Source organism: Melospiza georgiana, unplaced genomic scaffold (assembly GCF_028018845.1).
Source record: "Melospiza georgiana isolate bMelGeo1 unplaced genomic scaffold, bMelGeo1.pri scaffold_29, whole genome shotgun sequence".
Classification (NCBI taxonomy): Eukaryota; Metazoa; Chordata; class Aves; order Passeriformes; family Passerellidae; genus Melospiza; species Melospiza georgiana.
In genome coordinates this window covers 2,364,275-2,383,782 of record NW_026652215.1, presented here as the reverse complement: position 1 = coordinate 2,383,782, position 19,508 = coordinate 2,364,275, and the positions used below count along the sequence as shown (strand labels likewise).

General features: G+C 46.6%; 1 pseudogene; it reads left to right on the top strand.

Moving 5' to 3' along the window:
- The first annotated feature begins 721 nt into the window (after positions 1–721).
- LOC131096430 (cell division cycle protein 20 homolog) lies at positions 722–7,821 on the top strand (annotated as a pseudogene).
- Positions 7,822–19,508: the final 11,687 nt, after the last annotated feature.

Here is a 19,508-nt window from a genome sequence, read left to right as displayed (position 1 = left end):
AAGGGCTCTGGAAGGGGTTTCTCTCAGGGAACAGGCTGCTGGCTGGGGTTCTCAGCAGGCCTGCTTGTTTTGGAGCTGATCTTCATCTTATGCTCTGTCTGAATTTGGACTTACTTGAGAAGACAGTGAGTGTTTAGTTCACCTTTCCCTCAAACAGCTTTTTTTGAAAGTCTGCTCTACATAGGAAACATTCCCAGTGAGGCTGCAGTGTAGGTGTGGCCAATCCATGATTATTTAAAGAACTCTGCTGAGGGTTCTGCTGCTGCCCAGAGCTTTCATTGGCCTCCTAATTGCTGGGCCTTGTCCTGGGGGGCCCGCTGGGGCTGCAGCCAGTGCTGGCTCCCACTGAGGCTGCCTGGCCAAGAGCAGCCCCAGGGGCACAGGGCAGAGGCAAAGCCCAGTGGGGAAGAGAAAGAGCAGGGACGAGATTGCCCTTGAAAGGCAGGGGAAGGGAGAATGTCGCTTACCTGAGAGAGCCCCAAAGAGCAGCTGGAAGGGGTGCTGGCTGATCAAGGACCCCCGAGGAGCAGGGGGAGGGTGTATCGGCTGACGGAGTGTCCCGAGGAGCGGCTGGGCAGAGTGGGAGTGTGCGTTGGCGGGGAGGAGCGGCCGGAGCGCTTGCACGGTCCGGTGGTGGGGAGGCCGGCGGGGCCTGTCGGAGTAGGCTCAGCCCGGCCGGTGGGTACGTCTAACCCCGCCTGCCCGCAGGACCACAGCGCAGTTCCTGTTCGAGGCGGACCTGCACGGGCTGCTGAAGCTGGACACGCTGATCCCGAACGCGCCGCCTGTGCGATGGCAGCGCAAGGCCAAGGAGAGCGGCCCCGGGCCCAGCCCCGTCGGCGTGTCGCCCATGAAGCCGGCCAATCGCTCCCACAGCTCCAGCAAGACCCCGTCCAAGACACCCAGTGAGCACTGGCCACCAGTGGCAGAGGTTGAGTGCGGGAGCCTTGCCCAGGCTGCTTGTCCGTCGCCATGGGGCTCTGGGCTCCCTGCCACGCTGCCCTACCGGCTGCTGCTCAGGCAGGAGGAGGTGGGCTGTGCTCCTGACAGCCACCCACCTCCTTGCCAGAATGAGGGGCAGAGCTCTGACCACTGGGGCTGGCGAGCTGCTGTTCGCCCATCTGAGCCTTGCTGGCACAGCTGTATGCTAGGACGAGTGTGGGCGGGACTGTCAGCTGACAGCTTTACATCCTGTGAGCTTTTCTGTATCTTCCCCCTATCTCTGGACTCTGGAATTGTTGCAGTAGACCCAAGTGCACACAGTCCCTAACCAACTTGGTGGCAGGGAGGAAAATATAAGTTAGTTGTGACTGAGTGGCATGAGACCTCAGAGTCCTACTTGTCTGGTGGGTGTGATGTGGAAGAGTGTTGGGTTTACTCCCGTGAAAGCTCTAATACAGGCTGTTAAATAGCTGTAAGACAATATTTTCATATGTGAATGCAGGTAAATCTTGATCCAAAATTCAAAGCTACCCCACAAAGGCCGGGGGGGGATCGCTACATTCCCAACCGCAGCACTATGCAGATGGAGATGGCAAATTTCCTCCTAAGCAAAAAGAATGACGCTGCTGAGGATTCCCCTACCAAGAAGGTGAGCATGTTGCTAAAAGTTACAATTGCTTCAACAACCGCTACTCCTTCCTGCCCCTTTACAGAGCAGTGAACAATAGGTTCTATCAAGTGGGCACACGGGACTGACAAGTCCCAGCCATCACTACTTGCAGCTCTGGGCTTCAGGAGCCTAGGATGTGATTGAAGCTGTAGAGACTGCCATGCACTCTAAGCCTATGCTGCTTCCGGAAGCAAAATTTAGCTTTTGACTAATGAGGTGTTAAAATGTAGCAGGCAACACAAACACAAAGCTGTGAGCCTATGCAAAGTGGAACTGCTGGTGGTAGCTATTCTAGGACAATGTCTCCACCGGGAACACTTCTGGAATGTTTTACACTGTCTTCTGAAATCTGTGAAGCATTTGGTCGCTTTGTGGCTGTGGCTTTTCCCACTGGCAATAACACTGAATTTGCCATTGTGTGAAAATGTGAGCAGGACAATATATGAAAGTCTGAGGAAAAACTGCTTTGACCTGCCTCTGTGTGACTGACCCTTGCAGCACAGGCAAACATCTTCAGATTTTAAGAGAAGGGGACTTAGGTGTCTGTTTAAATTGCAGTGTGGGAATTGTTTTAAATGCATTGCACTGAGGGTGATTTGTCTCTGTAGGAGCAACAGAAAGCCTGGGCAGTGCATCTGAATGGTTTTGATGTAGAAGAGGCAAAAATCCTCCACCTCAGAGGAAAACAACAGAATGCTCCAGAAGGTGTGATACAGGCTCTGTATGAGCTGAATCAGCAGGAGAGATCAGGTCAGGGGAACAGCAACACAGAGGCTCTGTGTGTGGTCACAGGAGAAATCAACTGGTTTCTGAGAGCTGTACAGGCTGGAGTCTCCTTTCTTAAGGTTCCTGAGGTCGAGGGAGGGCATAACAGTTACAGTGAATTTATTTAGGAGAGGTGCTATGACTGCCAGTTGGTCACCTGTTACAGGGCTTGCAAGGGTCTTCAGGGTGAAGAGAGAGATGAGAATCTTGACCTCATGTTCAGAAGGCTTGATTTATTATTTTATGATATATATTACATTGTTACTATACTAAAAGAAATAGAAGGAAAGTTCTCAGAAGCTAGCTAAGCTAAGAATAGAAAAAGAATGAATAAACAAAGGGCTGTGTCTCAGCAGAGGGTGAGACCCAGCTCTGCTGTGAGTGGTCAGTAAATCCAAACATTCACCCGAGACCAATCATGCATCCACCTGTTGCATTCCCCAGCAGCAAATGACCATTGTTTACATTTTGTTGCTGAGGCCACAGCTTCTCAGAAGGGGGAAAAATCCTAAAGAAAGGATTTTTATGAAAAGATGTCGGTGACATTTCACCTATACTGCAGGTTCCAAACCTTCATGAAGTCTGTAAGAGCATCAAACCCTCTGCTGTGCACTTTCTAGCTTAAACTGCAACTAAATATAATGGTGTTTAACAAACACCAAGTGTTTGTAAAATTTGTTTCCATGAATGAGGAAACTGTAGCTCACCCCTGTTCAGCAGTTCATACTGCCAGTGATTTTAGTGCACTGCAGGCTTGTGAGTGTTTCTCTTAGGACTTTATTTTCACTCCAAGGGATTCCTAGTTGGGTGAGCAGCACTTAGCTGGGAGGAAACTAACTCAGGTTAACAAACCTGTTCCCCTGCACACAGGCTGTCAGAATAACCTGAAAGTGCTCTACAGTCAGAAAATGGCACCTGGATTCAGCAGGAAGAATAGCAGAAATATTCCCTCAAAGCCAGAACGGCTCTTGGATGCACCAGAGATGTTCAACGACTACTGTAAGTAGGCTACAGGGTTGAGTGCTGGACATCCAGAACATTCTGCACTGGATTGCTGTTCCTAGGACAGTGTAACTGGGCTGTCTGTATTATTTTGTGTACCCAGGCTAGCACAGACCCCTTCTGGAGTGTCCCTGTGTGGCCTTACAGGGACAGTGGTCTAGGGCACTGTGTAGGTGCCTTGGAGCAGGGTACCTGGCCCCAGCAGCTGGGCATAGTGGCACTCAGAAGGCTGCCCCTCACCTGTACGTGTGTGTGTGCACATGTGCACCCACACCTGCTGCATCAGCACGGGTGAAGGGCATGCTCTCTAGCCAAGCATGGTGTGACCTGCATTGCTCTTTCAAAGTGTAGATCTGAATCTCATAGACTGGAGCTCCCAGAACTTCCTGGCAGTGGCTCTGGATGACGCTGTTTATCTGTGGAATTACGCTACTAGGGAGATTATCCCCCTGCTGCAGACGGAGCATCCAGATGTTTATATTTCCTCTGTGTCATGGATTAAAGAAGGAGACTACCTTGCTGTTGGCACAAGTAGTGCTGAGGTTCAGGTGAATGCAGGAGTAAAACTAGAGACATTTTCAAGGGATTGACAGAACTGTGGGGCCTGGGGACAAAACCTTGGTTGGCAGAGGAAGGATGCCATGCACCTGACTTGTCTTCCCTGGTGTGGGGTGGAACTGCCCAGTGTGCAAGACAGGGTTTGGTTTGGGGGGTTTCTGATAAGTAGCGTTACCTTCTGTGCTACAGTCATGAGATACACATTTTCTCTGTTCCCTTACTGAGAAAGCTGAATGCCAGAGCCTGTGCAGTGAGGTTCCTAGGGCATAGAAACAGGATTGGGTTTCTTCTGAAGAACTTTTTGCTTTGCCTTTCCAGCTATTGTTGTATTTATATTGTTGTATATCATATTTCTAGGGTCTCATACCTTCTGGGTGGTTTTCTCACAGCAGCTCTTCACAGCAGTGTTGTTGTTGCTTCTCAGTCAGGGCTCCTCTCCAGCTCTCCCTGAATGCCGCACCCCCTTTTATCCCAGCCACCTCCACGGGCTGCAGCTGCTGCCCAATCAAGGACATTGCAACTGCAGCCCATTTACAATAACTAGAATCAGGGCAGGATCACTTATACAATACAGAGATCTTTTACTGCAATACATATATTTACTCAGGCCCCTATAAACTATGGGACATTGAGCAGCAGAAACGTCTCTGAACCATGACCAGCCATTGTGGCCGTGTGGGAACCCTCAGCTGGAACAGCTGCATCATCTCCAGGTAAAGCAGTGGGTCAAGGGCAGTTTCCAGTTGTTGCAAACTCCTATCCATCAATCTATGTGTGGCATGGGTTAGGGATGGCAGAGAGAAGTTTGTCCTGGCTTGGGATTCTTACTCAGCCTTATCTGTTGGGGCTGTGAGGAGAAGGCCTCTTTCCTGTATTGCAATTTGTGCTGAAGTTGTAAAGAGCTTGTGTGGGTGTTTCACTCACACCAACAGACCTGTGTTGCTGGTAACACTGGTTGAAACCCAGTGGCAGGTATAGCAGTCTTGCAACAACAGAAATGCATTTGGCTGAAAATGTGCAGCCTGACCCTGCAAGCCTTCTCTTCTCTCTGCAGTGGGGCACGGACTGGGCACATCCATCACCACGATGTCCGAGTGGCTGAGCATCACGTGGCCGCCCTTGCTGGCCACACACAGGAGGTGTGCGGACTCAGATGGTCTCTGGATGGCTGCTACCTGGCCAGTGGTGGCAATGACAGTCTGGCGAATGTCTGGCCATGCACCTAAGGTGGGGATGGAGACTTTGCTCCTCTACAGACCTTCACTCAGCACCAGGGTGCTGTCAAGGTGAGCACAGAGCTGCCACGGGCAGATATGTGTGTGCAAGGCAGGCAGGCAGCACTGGCTGGGTGCAGGTTCTCTCTTGTATGTTTTAAAATGAGCTCTCCTCTCTCAGGCTGTGGCGTGGTGCCCATGGCAGATGAATGTTCTATCCACTGGAGGTGGCACTAGAGACAGACATATCCGCATCTGGAACGTGTGTTCTGGCGCCTGCCTCAGTGTTGTTGATACCCGTTCCCAGGTGAGAGATGAACATCAGCTTGGAGACAAACACCTTCTGGCAGCACACCTCCACAGAGCTGCTGGCTCCTCAGGCCCAGATGCACAGGGAAGGAGGGGGACCATGCTTGACTCTGAGTGGTGAGCATCAGCACATGCACCTCGCCTCACCTGTGTTACTGCCTCTTTGCAGGTGACTTCTATCCTATGGTCCACAAACTATAAGCAGCTCATTTCAGCCCATGGCTTTGCACAGAATCAGCTGGGTTTATGGAAGTATCCAATAATGACCAAGGTTGCAGAGCTGCAAGGTAGGTGGATGTTGTTATCTTGTTGTTGCATTTCTAAAGTCCCATACTGTCGCAATCATATTTCTAAAGTCTCGTACCTTCTCGGTGATACTTCTTGGGGGCAGTTCTTCACAGCTCTGACTTCTCCTGCTTGTTGCTCCTTCTTCGTCAGGGCTCCTTGTCAGCTCAGCTTGACTGGCCAAGCCCAGCCCCTTTTATCCCAGTTATCTTCACAAGCTACAGATGCAGCCCAATTAAGGACATTGCAGCTGCAGCCCATCAAAAACAACCAGGGCTTATCAGGGCAAGGCCTATATACAGATATTCAATGTACAATACAGATATTTTACTAAGACTCCTACTATATTTCCCCCTTTTCATTTACTTACAGATACTAAGACTCCTACTATAGGTGGACAGGGCCTGGGTAGGGGGGCTGTTAGAGGTTGAAGATAGCTGCACTCCTTGGTTTGAGCCTGCAGCATCACTGATACAGGACAGTATCCAGGGCCATGCTGCTAGGAGTGAAGCATGCCCACAGGGCTGTGGAAGAGATACCATTGATCCAAGTGTGTGCTTGGGGTCTGAAATCATGCTGCCACAGCCAGTGGGGAGACAGCTATGCAAGCTGGCAGGGCTCATGGGAGCATACAGGAGTAAATGTGCATGTGCTGATCAGCTCAGCCCTGATTGCACATTCCTTCTCCTCCTCAGGTCATACTGATAGAATCTTGACCCTGACCATGAGCCCTAATGGTACAGCAGTGGCCTCAGCAGCTGCTGATGAAACACTGCGGCTCTGGCGCTGTTTTGAGATGGACCCCTCAAAGAAGAAGAAGGAGAAAGAGAAGGCAAACAGTACCAAAAGCACACCCACCAAAGCACCCCCACACACATAAACACATAAAGCTGGTATGGGGGCGCAGTCTCAAAAAACAGCCACTGAGCCAGCACCTTCCCAGCAGTGCTGCTGGTGCATCCCCATTTGGCCACTTGGGAAAGATCAGGAGGTCCAAGGATGGAGCTCTCCCTCAGACACAAATCCTAGGGCCACAGCTGTCTCTAAAGGGGAAGCAGGCAGGAACCCAGATGCAAGGCTGGGCTCTTCCACAGAGCTTTGCTGTTGTTGTAGGAGCCCTGCCCCACAGCCCTGCACTTGGTGCTGGGAGTTAGCATAGACTTGCCCTGTGGGGCCACAGCTGATTAGGCCTTCCCTGGTCCCTGATGTGGAAGGAAAGCTTTATATGCCAAAAAGTTCCTGTCATTTTTTCAGTCCCATGTATGAGCAGCTCAGCTTTCTCACAGACTCTTTCTTTCTCCTTAGCACAGGCCCCACACCCAGATGCTGTGCATTACATAGCCCTAAGAGGACCTCTGAGCATTACCAGAGGGTAATGATACTGCAGGGTCTTTGACCCCATGCTGGTCTCTTACAGTCCTGGAGTGAGGAGGAGCAGAGGAAGGAAGTAGGCACTGATCCAGCAGGCCCGGTAAACACAGCCCTGTAAGGTGTGAATTCAGTTCACAGCATGACAGCATATTAATTATCAAGTGCCATGGCCAGCCCATAGAAGAGCCCAGCTAACAGTGTTATGAATAAGAAGCTTGACTAGGCCAATATTCAAGCAGCAATCAATTTATTATTTAATATGGTAAAGTATGAGCAATACAGCGCTGGGTACAGTGGGGGAAGTTTTCCCTCAAACTGCACACCGATAATTGATGGTTACAGGTATTTATAGGGGTACTCATCAGTTTTTTTCAGCAGTTTCTATTTCCAATCTTTTACTCATCAGCAATTTTTATTCCAAATTATTACATCACAATTCTATACACTACTGTGATTTTAATTTCTCAGGATGTATCTCAAAGGAGTATCCCCAGATGGTGACGGTCCAGTTTCCGAAAGAAGAAAGACTAATCCCATCTGGTGGGGTCCACTCCCCAGATGTGTGTCCACCTTTTAATTGCAGAGACTCTAAATCTCATAACAGTGATGTCTAGCTTCCCTTTGGTCGAAACCATAAACCCTTGAGGTGATGTTCATCTTCCTTTCTCAAGCTGTTTTTGTCTGCTTCAACAAGGCATGAGATAAGCATATTTCCTTTATATATATTCCAAAGCTACAGTTTCAAGGATACAAGTAATATTCTAAAATTATACTTCAGAAGGTTATTATTGCAGAGCTTTTTATGGATTAAAAGCAAAAATCAACATCTTTAACACTTTAATTCCAATACTCCTAAATCAACTAGGGCTAATTTGCAAACAAAAGATAGGTTCAAAGGCCTTTTTCCATGCTTTATTCTCCTCAGTTATTATTAGAATTCACAGCTCTCCCATTGTCGGGGTCCACACATTTTGCATTCACAAATACACACGTTGCCTGTTTGTACCTGACATGAAACACAGCTTTGTATCTCACAAACAAGAAAATGCACTCCTTGCTCTTCTGACACAGCTCTCTCTGTTCATGATGTGGGACAGTGAGTCCTGATGAGGTGCAGGAGCTGATGCAAGGGACAGGGACAAGGATGCAGCAGGCACAGTGCCAAGCTGAGAGAGGGATGATCTCTGGCAGTGGCACTGAAGGAGAAGAGTTTGTAGGCAGGACAGAAAATGGCTCTTTGTTTCACCTCTTCTTTCAGTGCTGCTAAGAATGTAGCCTGGAGCAAGCTGGGAACACCAGAGCCTGGAGCCCTTTCCAGGCAGGGCTGCATCAGACACAAACCATCAGGGGACTGAGGAGCCCCTGGGGTGGCAGTGAGAAACCTGGGGCTCTGCTCACTGCTGCTGGCCTTTTCTTTCGAACCATCTCCAAGGACTTCTGTTGTGCTCTGTATTTCTACGGGTTTTCCCCCTTGTTTTTTTTTGGTTGTCTCCTGCACCTTTTATTCTCCATATTTTCCTACCCTGTCAGCAGCACCCCCTGTCCAGAACTGGCTCTTAAAATATCAGCAAAGTAGCTAGGAACAACAATGGGTGGAATCCTGTGGCTCAGGAATTCGTATGCCAGAGCCCTGCCTGTGCCTTATGCTTTGTCAGGACCTCCTTCTCTGTGCATAAACTAGGGATTAGTGGAGTTTTTTTGCCAAAGAGCTCCTGAGAAGCAAATGTTGTGCTAGGTTTCTCAGGAATGTATCCGTTAAGTTCATTGCTGGCAAACAGAAAGTAAGGCCAGGGTAGCAGAGCAGCTGGGAGCTGGTCACTCCCTGCAAAGGGCTGGTGTAGGATGTGGGAACACCACGTTCCAGGAGGGGCGAGCAGGGTCAATGTGCTCAAGGTGCTGCAGGCGAGGTTTGGGTTCAGTTACAGAGTAGTCAGGAGCAGTGAGCACTGCAAGATCCAGCTGCAGTCCCCATCCATGTCCCTTTCAGTGCTGGCTTTAGGGTGTCTGCAGCCTGGATCCAGAGCGCCCTGGGGGGCTCCTGAGGCTGCCTTTGCACTCAGGGTGAGGATGCCCAGGAGCCGCTGAGGCCGCAGTGGGGACCAGGGCTGGGGCTTGTGGCCTGGCAGGTGTGGCTCTGGGGGCTGTGACATGCCAGAGCTTGGGTCACTGTCACTGCCCTCCGCAGCCCTGGCTAGCTCTGTGATGCTCCAGGGACACTGGCAAGAGTGGGGAATGGGCTAGGTTACGGTTTTGCCTGAGCCAGAACCTCTAGGCCAAATGCCGAGCAATAGAGACCCCTGGAGGACCGAGTAAAGGAAGCAGAGGAGGCTCTTCTGCGGTGTAAAGTGCAGCAAATTCATCAGGAGAGGAAAGGGGAAGGTTCACAGGACAGAATTCCCAAAGGGAACAGATGTGGAAAGAACCCCCAACACCCCTGTGCACGGGTTTTAAAATCTTTCAAAAACACGGGGTGGACACCATATGGTAACCCATAAGCTACTCTTGGGGTGTGGTTTTGAGGGCTACAACAAATCAGAACAAGGGGAAGAGAGAGCGTTGGGATAGGGATTGGATCTTGGGGTGAGGAACGGGGAGCTTTCTTGAACAAAGGGTAGGGTTTGGGCTGAGGGATGGGGCAAAGGGGCCGGGTAGTCTTGACAGACAGGGAAAAATCTGGTGAGGAGGGAGGGGATTCCTCGAGGGACACTTGGGTAGGAGGGCATAACATAGGGGAGAGACTAACTGTAATAACTCGGGGAACACTTGAACATACCACTATATAACAGAACATTTGACTCAATAAACTAACACACTGCAACACAGAAATTCAGGCTTTCAGCAGCTGAGAGGTGGCACTATTAGAACCCGCAGCAGCTGGTGAAAGCCATCTCTGTCCTTCAGGTTCTTGCTGTGCGGGAAGGTGCTGCAAGTTGTGGTGGCTGCACTCCCCCTTTGCTGGGAGGATGATCTGTACCAGCGCAGAGCAGAAAGCTGCCATGGTGAGCAGAACATGCTCAGAGCATTACAGTTCAGAGAATGGCACTGCCCCTGAAGGGCAAAAAGAATTCTGTGCAGAACCGTTGCACAAATTTTCTCTTCTAGAACATGCCCATTTTTATGTGCTGTAGATGAATACTCTGGGTTTTATAGAATACATGGGTTTTTTTCTTAAGGTTTTTGGGAGAACGCTTAAGTTTATTTCTCTTTGTATTTTACATCCAGCATGCATACAGTTTGTTTTTTTTTTTATATTATTTTTCCTTAGTAAATACTTAGGGAAAAAATACCTAAGCATTTTTTAATCCTTTGGGATATTGAGATTAATATTCTTAGAAAGAAAACCTTGTTGAACAAGTGTGAAAACACAGAGAGACAGAAAATAGCATAAAAGTCTTTTAGAACAGGGAGTGTAATAAGGACTGCAGAACTGAGTAATTCCTCCAAGGGCAGAATTAGCAAGATATATCACCAAGAATACCTGCCAAGATACTTCCTTAAATCAAGGTGTTATGTTTGCCCAATTATCCCATCAAAAAAACCCAAACAATATTTAAGGTAGCAACAATTTAAATTAAATAGTTAAATATATATATATATATATATATATATATATATATATATATATATATAAATCAGGGATAATTTGGTTCAAATAATAGCGCATAAGCAAGAGATACCGCGGGGTACGGAGGGCAGAGTTCAATGACCCTTGCCACTTCACGTACAAGCTTGCCAAGTAAAAGTCACCCCTTATATGCCATGTGTCAATACCATCTCCTCCTATTTTCGGTTCATCACTTTTCTATCTCCACCCTCATTACCACCTTTATCACGCATGCGCCACCACTCGGTTTGGTGGTCGCACAAGTCTTTGGGGGTCGTCACTGATGAAGGCCCTGTAGTCTTCTTCGTTGTCCTTTAATTCACCTTTGGGTTACACATGCGCACCAAGCCAGTACAATGCAAGCCAAGACTAACGTATCACTGCATCTACATATCAAGGCAATAAATCCCTTATAATTAGCATTTTCTTGGACCCAACCGGGTTCTTGCTCATTTTTAGCAACTGTATCTTCAGCTTCTTTCCTATGGTCCTTGGAAACATATGCTGAGAAGGGGGGGGGTGGGTGGAGCCCCTCCTTTTCCTTTCTTCTTTGGCATTACAACTTTTAACTATTAACTATTTTATTATTCTCAAATATTAATTACTGTATCAATATTGACTACTGTTTCAATTTTTATCAGCACGAATCATACCTATTTATCACAAAGGGAAATGTGACCTGCAGCCATACGAAGTACAGCCAAATTAAATGAAAACCTTTGGAAATGAGGGAATTTTGCCAGTGACATCAGTCTGTCTGGCTAACTGAGGGATGCCCATCAATATTGCATACATTCCTCAATATTTGCAATGTCTTTTCTCCCAATTTCTGTGAAATGAATAAGCTGCAGTTGTTTACCATTAGCTTAAGCTCTTAAAGGAATGACCAAGCACCATGTATGTTTTTCTGTAGCTGAGCAGGACTTGAGTTTCCCAAATCTTCTACAAAGCAGAAGGGAATCACACAGTTACTTGTGCTAATGTTAATGAAGGGTTTCATGAAAGCAGGTGAATGAGAGCATTGCATTGTAAAACTTCCACATGCAAGAAAACAGGAGTCCACTTAGAATAAAACATAGAAGGCTAGCAGAACATCAGAACAGGATAAAATGAAATTGCTAGACAGGAACTGATGCATCAGAAATTAGATGTATCATTTCTGATACATCTGCATGCATTTGCAAGCTAAAACAGAAAAAGAAGGGCAGAGATAATAAGGAACGAAGATTTTAAAATTGCACTGTGCAGAAGAGACACACGAACCACCAGTGTGAACACAGCTGGGAGAGCCAGCTTGGAGATGGATTAGAGTGGAATCCATTCACTGAAGGTCTCTGGTGCACATGAGTGCAAAGACTGAGGACAAAAGGAGAAAAGCTTAATTTCTGAAAGCTTAGATTTCTGAAAGTTTAATTTCTGAAAAATTAGACTGCTGGAAGCATTGTCTAGAGACCTAAAAATCTAAAGCCTCAGAGAATCTGAACCTACAACATCCCCAAATGGATTGATCACATATGATGTGCACATCTCTGCTGTTTTCAGAGTCAGTGAAATTGACAATGAGTGGTTGGAAATTAGGAATGCCCACCCAGATTTTATCTCCATTACTTTAAGAACACCTTAATAAGGCACTTCAGGAACTGAACACTGACATTCTCACCCTGCTCTATTTACTTTACATTTGAATACAGGCTGGTAGAAGCAGAAATCGGGCTTAAATTTCTCCCCAAATGACCTGTTGCACTTCCAGGTTAGGAGTAGATGTAAAATTCAGCCAATCACTCTCTCTGTCCATGAATGTTCCACTAGTGAACTGACCTACAGAGCATCCTTTTTCTCTTTTGCACCTTCCTAAATGGTGCCAAATGAACAGGACACTTGCATAAATCTCACAGAAAATCACCAAAATTTCTGAAATTAACACACAATTCCATGATAAAAGCTTCTGAGAAAAAGCTTGACAGGATCACTGAACAAACTGAAACTTGGAAGAGAAACACGCATTTCAGCACTGATCAAGGGGAAAGGAAAAGAAATGCTGTAGAAATTCCAAGTGGAAGGTAGGGAGAAACACAGGAAGCACAGAAAGAACAAGGCCCTGTCAGATGACCTGTGCAAGGTAACTTTGTGCCCCAGCACTGTTAGAGGACATTCCCTGTCATTGGTGCAAGCAGCTGGAGACATAAATGCTGATTGATTTGGGGGCCACAGTCTCGATAGGTGCAGAGGCGGTTCAATGACGTGACATGAGGGAGTTCCCTCAGAGCAAATGGGATGCCAGAAAGAAGTGAACAGCTCCCCACAGCCTGGCCCGCTCGGCTGCTTTTCCTTCTGACTCTCCTGGGGAGGCCCTGACATTTCCTCTGCCCTGATGGAAGCGCAGCTGCTGCCAAGGGAAATGTCCCCACACTCACTCAGTGTTCCCTTTGCTTGCCAGATGTCCCATCTGCTGTCCCTGTCCAGGAGAGCTGCTCTGCTTGGGAGGAGGAGACCGAGCAAGAGCCTGGGAACATCGGCGGCTGCAATCCCTCCTGATCTAGCGCTGTTTATGGATGTGTAGTTGGATTTGGATGGTTACAAGTATAGGGATATTTACATACACTGACTGATATTTGCATAGGGATAGTATGTGTGTATATTGTTATATTGATGCGTGTATATTCATCTGTTTACATACTTGTACAGCTCTGTAGCTGTGCATTTCTATTGCTGGGGATGTATAGAATATTCTGTTGGTCCATTGATATTTGTGTACTTATAGACAGGTTTGTTATGTTTGTATTATATTGTCATGTTATATGTCATGAAATATGCAATGCATGTTTGCATCTCTATACTGTTATGCTTATATATGCATTTACTTCTATTTATTATGTATGGAGTTGTATAGTTCTAAAATTCTATTTATTTAGTTCTGGATCTGAGATTCTTTAGAGAGGGATATTGATGTTTCTGTATTTGTATATGGGCTGTACAGTTGTAGTAATATGTAATAAATTTAATTGTTAAACTTCAATTCAGTAACTTCAATATTTGTGTACAGTGAGTTGTTGCAGAGGGTTGCAATGAAGTAATTTTTTTTTCACTGAAGTTGATATCTCTATATATTTACATAGCACAATTCTCAGAATTAATTAGATTTTAATCATAAATTGATATTTCTGTGTTTCTATATTGGTAACACAGGTGTTGTAATTTAAAATAAATTTCATTTTTAAACATAAGTTCATGTTCGTATATTTGTACATTAGTAGTGAGGGTGTAACTATCTGCAATAAATGCAATGTTTCAACTGAAGTAAGTATAGATTTGTGCTACCCAAAGCCATGGGCAGATGTAAATGCTGGAGGATTTTGGCCGTGCAAATCTCAGGCCATGCCCAGCACATGCCCCACCTGCACTCAGGCTGGGCAGGGGAAGCGCAGATTTGGGCTGGCAGCAGAGCCCCACGTGGGCTCAGAACTCGCTGCAGAGGCTGCTGAGAAAACTCCGGGGCTCCATGAGCACAGAATCCAAGCAGGAGCCACCCGGGGAGGACAAATCCCTCATCCCATGGGCAGCTCTTCAGGAAAGTGCTCCAAGTGTCCCCCTGAAGCTCATCCCAGAGACCAGAAGCCAGCAGGGATCCTGAGCCAGCTCTGCTGCCTTTGGCAGCACTTTGGCAAATGAGCTGCAGCAAGGGGGGAGGCAGCAGCGACTGTGACTGCTGCAGGCTGGGGATGAAGGAAGGACCATGGACACAAGTGCTGAGATGCCCCAAAATCCAGAAGGAGGCTGGAGAGCTGGGAATCAACTTGGCATTTCAGTGCCAAACTCTCACAGGCACTGAAATGATGGAATCCCTTTGTGTGAAGTTACCTGGAGGAACTGACAGGGAGTTGCTGCTAGGATCAGCAGTAGCAGAAAGCAAAAATGTACAAATACTAGGAGATCATCTAATATCCCCCACAAGCAATGGCTTCAAAAATGATCCCATATATTCATTATACCATATCATATAATATCATATAATATCATATAATATCATATAATATCATATCATATCATATCATATCATATCATATCATATCATATCATATCATATCATATATCATATATCATATATCATATAATATACCATATTATATTATATCATATATCATATCATATCATATCATATGCATGAAATTTAATGCACATGTATTTTTGGACAATTTTATTATTTGATATATATTTTTATTTAAGATATATATTTGAAATAGTCTTTCAGCTTGGGAGAGTGAAGATGTGCAGCAGTGCAAAACCATCTGCCCACACAGCAGTCAGCCCCGGGTGCATGCATGCACACACACCCACTGTGCTTGCTCTTCTCAGCATCCAGGGCTGCTGTTTGCACACAATTGGGATGAATTTAACTCGACAGAGCCACAAGTGGGGTGTCCAGCTTGTCATGAACACTCATGTGGCAATGAACAACACAGAGCTCTCAAATCCCACTATCACAGGTCATTTCATTCCTGCTGGGCACTGTGGAACTCTTAAAAGACACAGAAAAGGGGTGGAAAACATTGGCATCATGCTACTGCTGGTATCTGTTGGGTTTCTTAAGGTGGTAGCTTTCCAAAACCTAGGAAAACTGCTCAGCACTGGTAGCCCAATTGTGAATGGTTTTCTTGACTTGGCAAAGGCTGGAGTGTTAACAATGGACTCTGTCCTTGGTCCAAATCACCTGCCCTTACCTGCAGACAAAAGCACCACCACCAGCAGCAGCTACATCAGTCAATTTTCTCAAAAAGCTGTGTTAAACTTGGGAGAGGAAAGGAAAACACATCAGACACTGTGGATTATTGACAAGACTCTGAGGAACAGTTCCAAAGCCAAGGGCAGCAGCTTCTCTCTGGGGCACTCCTTGTGCTCCAAGGCGGCTGGGCTGCCCTGGCTGCCCAGGACCCTGCGCCCCGCGGGCTCTGCAGAGCTGCACAGCGGGGAGGCAGCTTCGGGCACCTCAGCCCCTGGGCAGGAGGGGCTGCTTGCTCTGCAGGGCTGCCTGGGGGCAAAGCAGGGTGCTGGCCTTCTGCTCCTGGCCCCAGCCTGGCCTTGCAGGGCTAATGCTGTTCCTGTCTCAAATGTGCCAAAGACAGACTTGTTTGTTTCCAGCTCTGCACAGGTGTGATTTGCACCACAAAATACTGAAGGACTAAGGTCTGAACAACAGACCCTGACTGAAGCCTCAACAACAGGACCTGAGCCAAAGTTTCCCTCTAGATCACCTTCCCAAACCAATGTTCCATGTATCTGCTCCTTAACAAAGTGTTATTATCAAAAGGATTGTTGCATCCATTCACTGGTGAAACACGTCTTCACCTTTCTGCATGAGGAAAATGGACAAGGCCACACCTGGCCTTGGTTCCTCCTTGAGCCCTGGGCAGGCTCGGGGAGAAAACCAAGAGGAGAATGACACCAGCTGTGCCCTCAGCAGAAGCTCTGGCACATTGCTCGCCCAGCACTGTCAGAGCCGGGCTACTCTCACAGCGCTCTCGGGAGCCTCATGGCCGCCAAAGGTGGAGGCACCGCAGGATTTCCCGGTTCCCGGCCGTGGCTCTGCAGGGCTGGGCTGGGACAGCTTCCCCCAGCTGATGTGCAGCTCTGGATGAAGGGGAAACCATTGCGCTACCTGGTGATGGATGTTCCTTAATCACCAGAGGCACCCTTTTGTAATAATGCTGAGCTGAATTGCTTAGCTTATCCTTTCCTGACTCTTTTTTGCACTTCTGCATTACAGGAAATCACACTGTTCCTTCAGCTGGTGTGTCTGCATCTCTGACCCTCTCCACCATCAAAACAAACACACAGCCAGTTTAGCATGAGACCTGCCTCTCTGCCAGCCCATCTCTTGGCAAACACCCCTGGTGGCCATCTCCACAAATGAAATTCCCACTTTGCATCTTCCTTTTCTGCAGGCAGGTGAGAAAAGGAGCCACTCCCAGTTCTGGACACCTCCAGAAACCAGGATACCCACAGAAGAGCTGGAGAAGGGAGCAGTTTGAATCACAACTGCTTCAGGGTTTAAACCTGCCTTTATCAAATGAGCACACACCAACCTGTCCCAGAGGGAAAAGCAGGCAGGAAAGAGAAGCTCCTCTCCCACTACAGCAAACTCTTTGCTTCCTTCTGTTCCAGCTGGAGAGTGGAGGCCATGGGCTGCACCTCACTTTGGGAAGGAGCCCTGGGAATTGGCTTGATCTGGGAAGGCAGATCAAGGCAAAAGGAGTTCTCCAAAACGTAGGAAAAGATTCTCTGGAAGGAATAGATGATGACAATATTTCTGCAGAAAAGCATAAAAAGAACAATTGTGGGGAACAAACATTTCCAGACCCGAGATGAAGATCCTTGGGGCAGCTTCAATTCCCCCGCTGCTGGCATGTCTTGGTTATTTTGGGGAAAAGAAGCGTCTCCCCACCCGTTCTGCCATCGTAGTGGCAGCAGGGTGCAGGCCTGTGGCAAGGCCGAGCCTGCCTCGTGGGCTGGGCCTGGGCTGTTGGGCTCGGGTCCCTGGGCCAGGGCCACCTCCCGGCCTCCTGATGGGGTTGGGGGTTTTGCTTCCCCCTTCCGGTCCTGGGGAAACCGTTTTGTGGGCCAGGCCTGGGGTTCCTGATCCTTCCACAGGGGCCAGGGCCCCCAGGGTCTTTCTCTGGCTGCTCTGCTGCTGCTCTTTCCAGCAATAAAAAAAAAAAACAAAAAAAAAAAAAAATTCAAATAAAAAGTGTTGAAATAGCTGGCAGCAGCTCAAAGGCATTGAAAGGCTAAAAATGAGCTTCAGCCCAAGTTGTTCAGTAAAGGGCTGTGGCCAAGACATTCCACGTTCCAGAAATTTTCTCGGATTTTGATAACTATTAATGGACTTTTCTGTAGCAAGCCTGTTACAGGACCAAAAGGGACTTTCAGAGATGGCAAAGAGGAACATCTTCAGTCCATGGACTTTTCCTGAAACTTAGCTCCTTGGACTTGGATTTTCTTTGCATTGTTTTTGCATTTTCTTTTATTGTAAAATTGTTTTAGTGATATGATAGAATTTTGTGTTCTACAGGTGAAGAAATTCCCTGTTCATTCCACAGGAGCACTTGAGTGATGTTTGATTGGCAACAGATAACCTGTCACGTGTTGGTCCTTTTCTCTGCATGAGCCCAGCAGAGAAAATTGCAAGCATTTTTCTTTTAATTTAACTAAATAAAAAAAGGTGACATGTTGCAGACATCTTTTATTAAAAATCCTTTCTTAGGATTTTTCCTCCTGAGAAGCTGCAGTTTCAGCAACAAAATGTAAACAATTATTATCTGCTGCTGTGAAATGCAACAGGTCCACCTGTGATTGGCCCATCTTGGATGTTTATAATGAGTGGTCAATCAAGGACCGAGCTATCTCGGACAAAGCCCGAGAGAGCTGTATTTTGTTATCATTCTTTTCTATTCTTATCTTAGCTAGCTTATGAGAGGAAACCTTACCTTCTTTTCCATTTTCGTATAGTTATAATGTAATATATATATCATAAAATAATAAATGAAGCCTTCTTAACATGGAGTCAACATTCTCTCCCTTCACCTGAAAACCCCTGTGACCACGGTCACAGGAGGGTCTCTCTTGCCTTGGTGAGCCCTCAGCCTTCTGTGATACACCTCACCTCAATGCAGACTTCAGGTGCTTTGTTGTTTTCTTTTTCTTCCTCCAAAACACCAAGAGAGCAAAATTCTTGGTAAAAACAGGACTTCTACTTTCAGTAAAAGTCAAAAAGAAGCTCTGCAAGGTTTCTTCCTAGATACCTTCCTATCTATCTTCCTAGATAGATAAAATACCCTGGTGATCTTATCACACCCTGTTCTCAAACTTTTGGCTCCAGCTTCTACTCTGGAACACCATGACTTCCTTGTAATCTGAAAGAGGGAACAAATCAAACCTCAAGAACAGGTCCTACCTTTAAAACCAGTGTCCCTCCCACCAGAAACTTCTTTTCCGGTTGTGATAGATAAGTCATGTGATGATTGACTCTCACAATTATTAGATAAATATAATGTATGTGAAAAGAGCACATTATATGGCTCTATGCAGATATTTACCATATGTATTTTGATGTATTGATTAGTAGTGCTGTATTAACATTTTAATAATATGATAAATGTAGTCTTGTAATTAAAAGGTAGCTTTTATAATTAAAATAAGAACTATGTCACTGGGATTTTTTAAAGAAAGGAATGAGGCACTCGCACCCGATAGCAGCCACAGGAAACCTAAATCTTTCAGAGAAAAGAATTTATTGCCCTCTTATCAGAAGAAACGAACTTCTTCCTGCCTTGAAAGCACTGTTAGGATTAGAAGGAAGAAGCTGATGATGACCAGACAGAATCCTGTATTTGAATGGAATTTATGCATCCTGTATGCAGTGTATGAATATGCAACGGGCCATTCCTTTTAAGGGTTAATCCTTTGTTAATGTGTGTCCTTTTTCGGGCTCCTGCGGCCCAGAAAAAGGTACCCGGACTGTGGAGAGGTTTATTAATAATTGGTTAGCTGAGAAAGGCCATACTGACATAATGCCGCTGGTTAAGCTGAAGGAGAAAAGTCAGCAGTCAGCAAGCTGAAAGGAAAGGTCAGCAGTGACCTTGCTGCAACATGAGGATAGGGAGTAGAGATTATTCCTGAATATATCCTGAGAATATGTAGAAAGTATCAAAAGTAGAACCATAGGAATGCAGAAGTAGGCGTAGGTGCTGATATGTAAGCTGACCAATCCTGAGCTCAACTTTTGCAATATGTA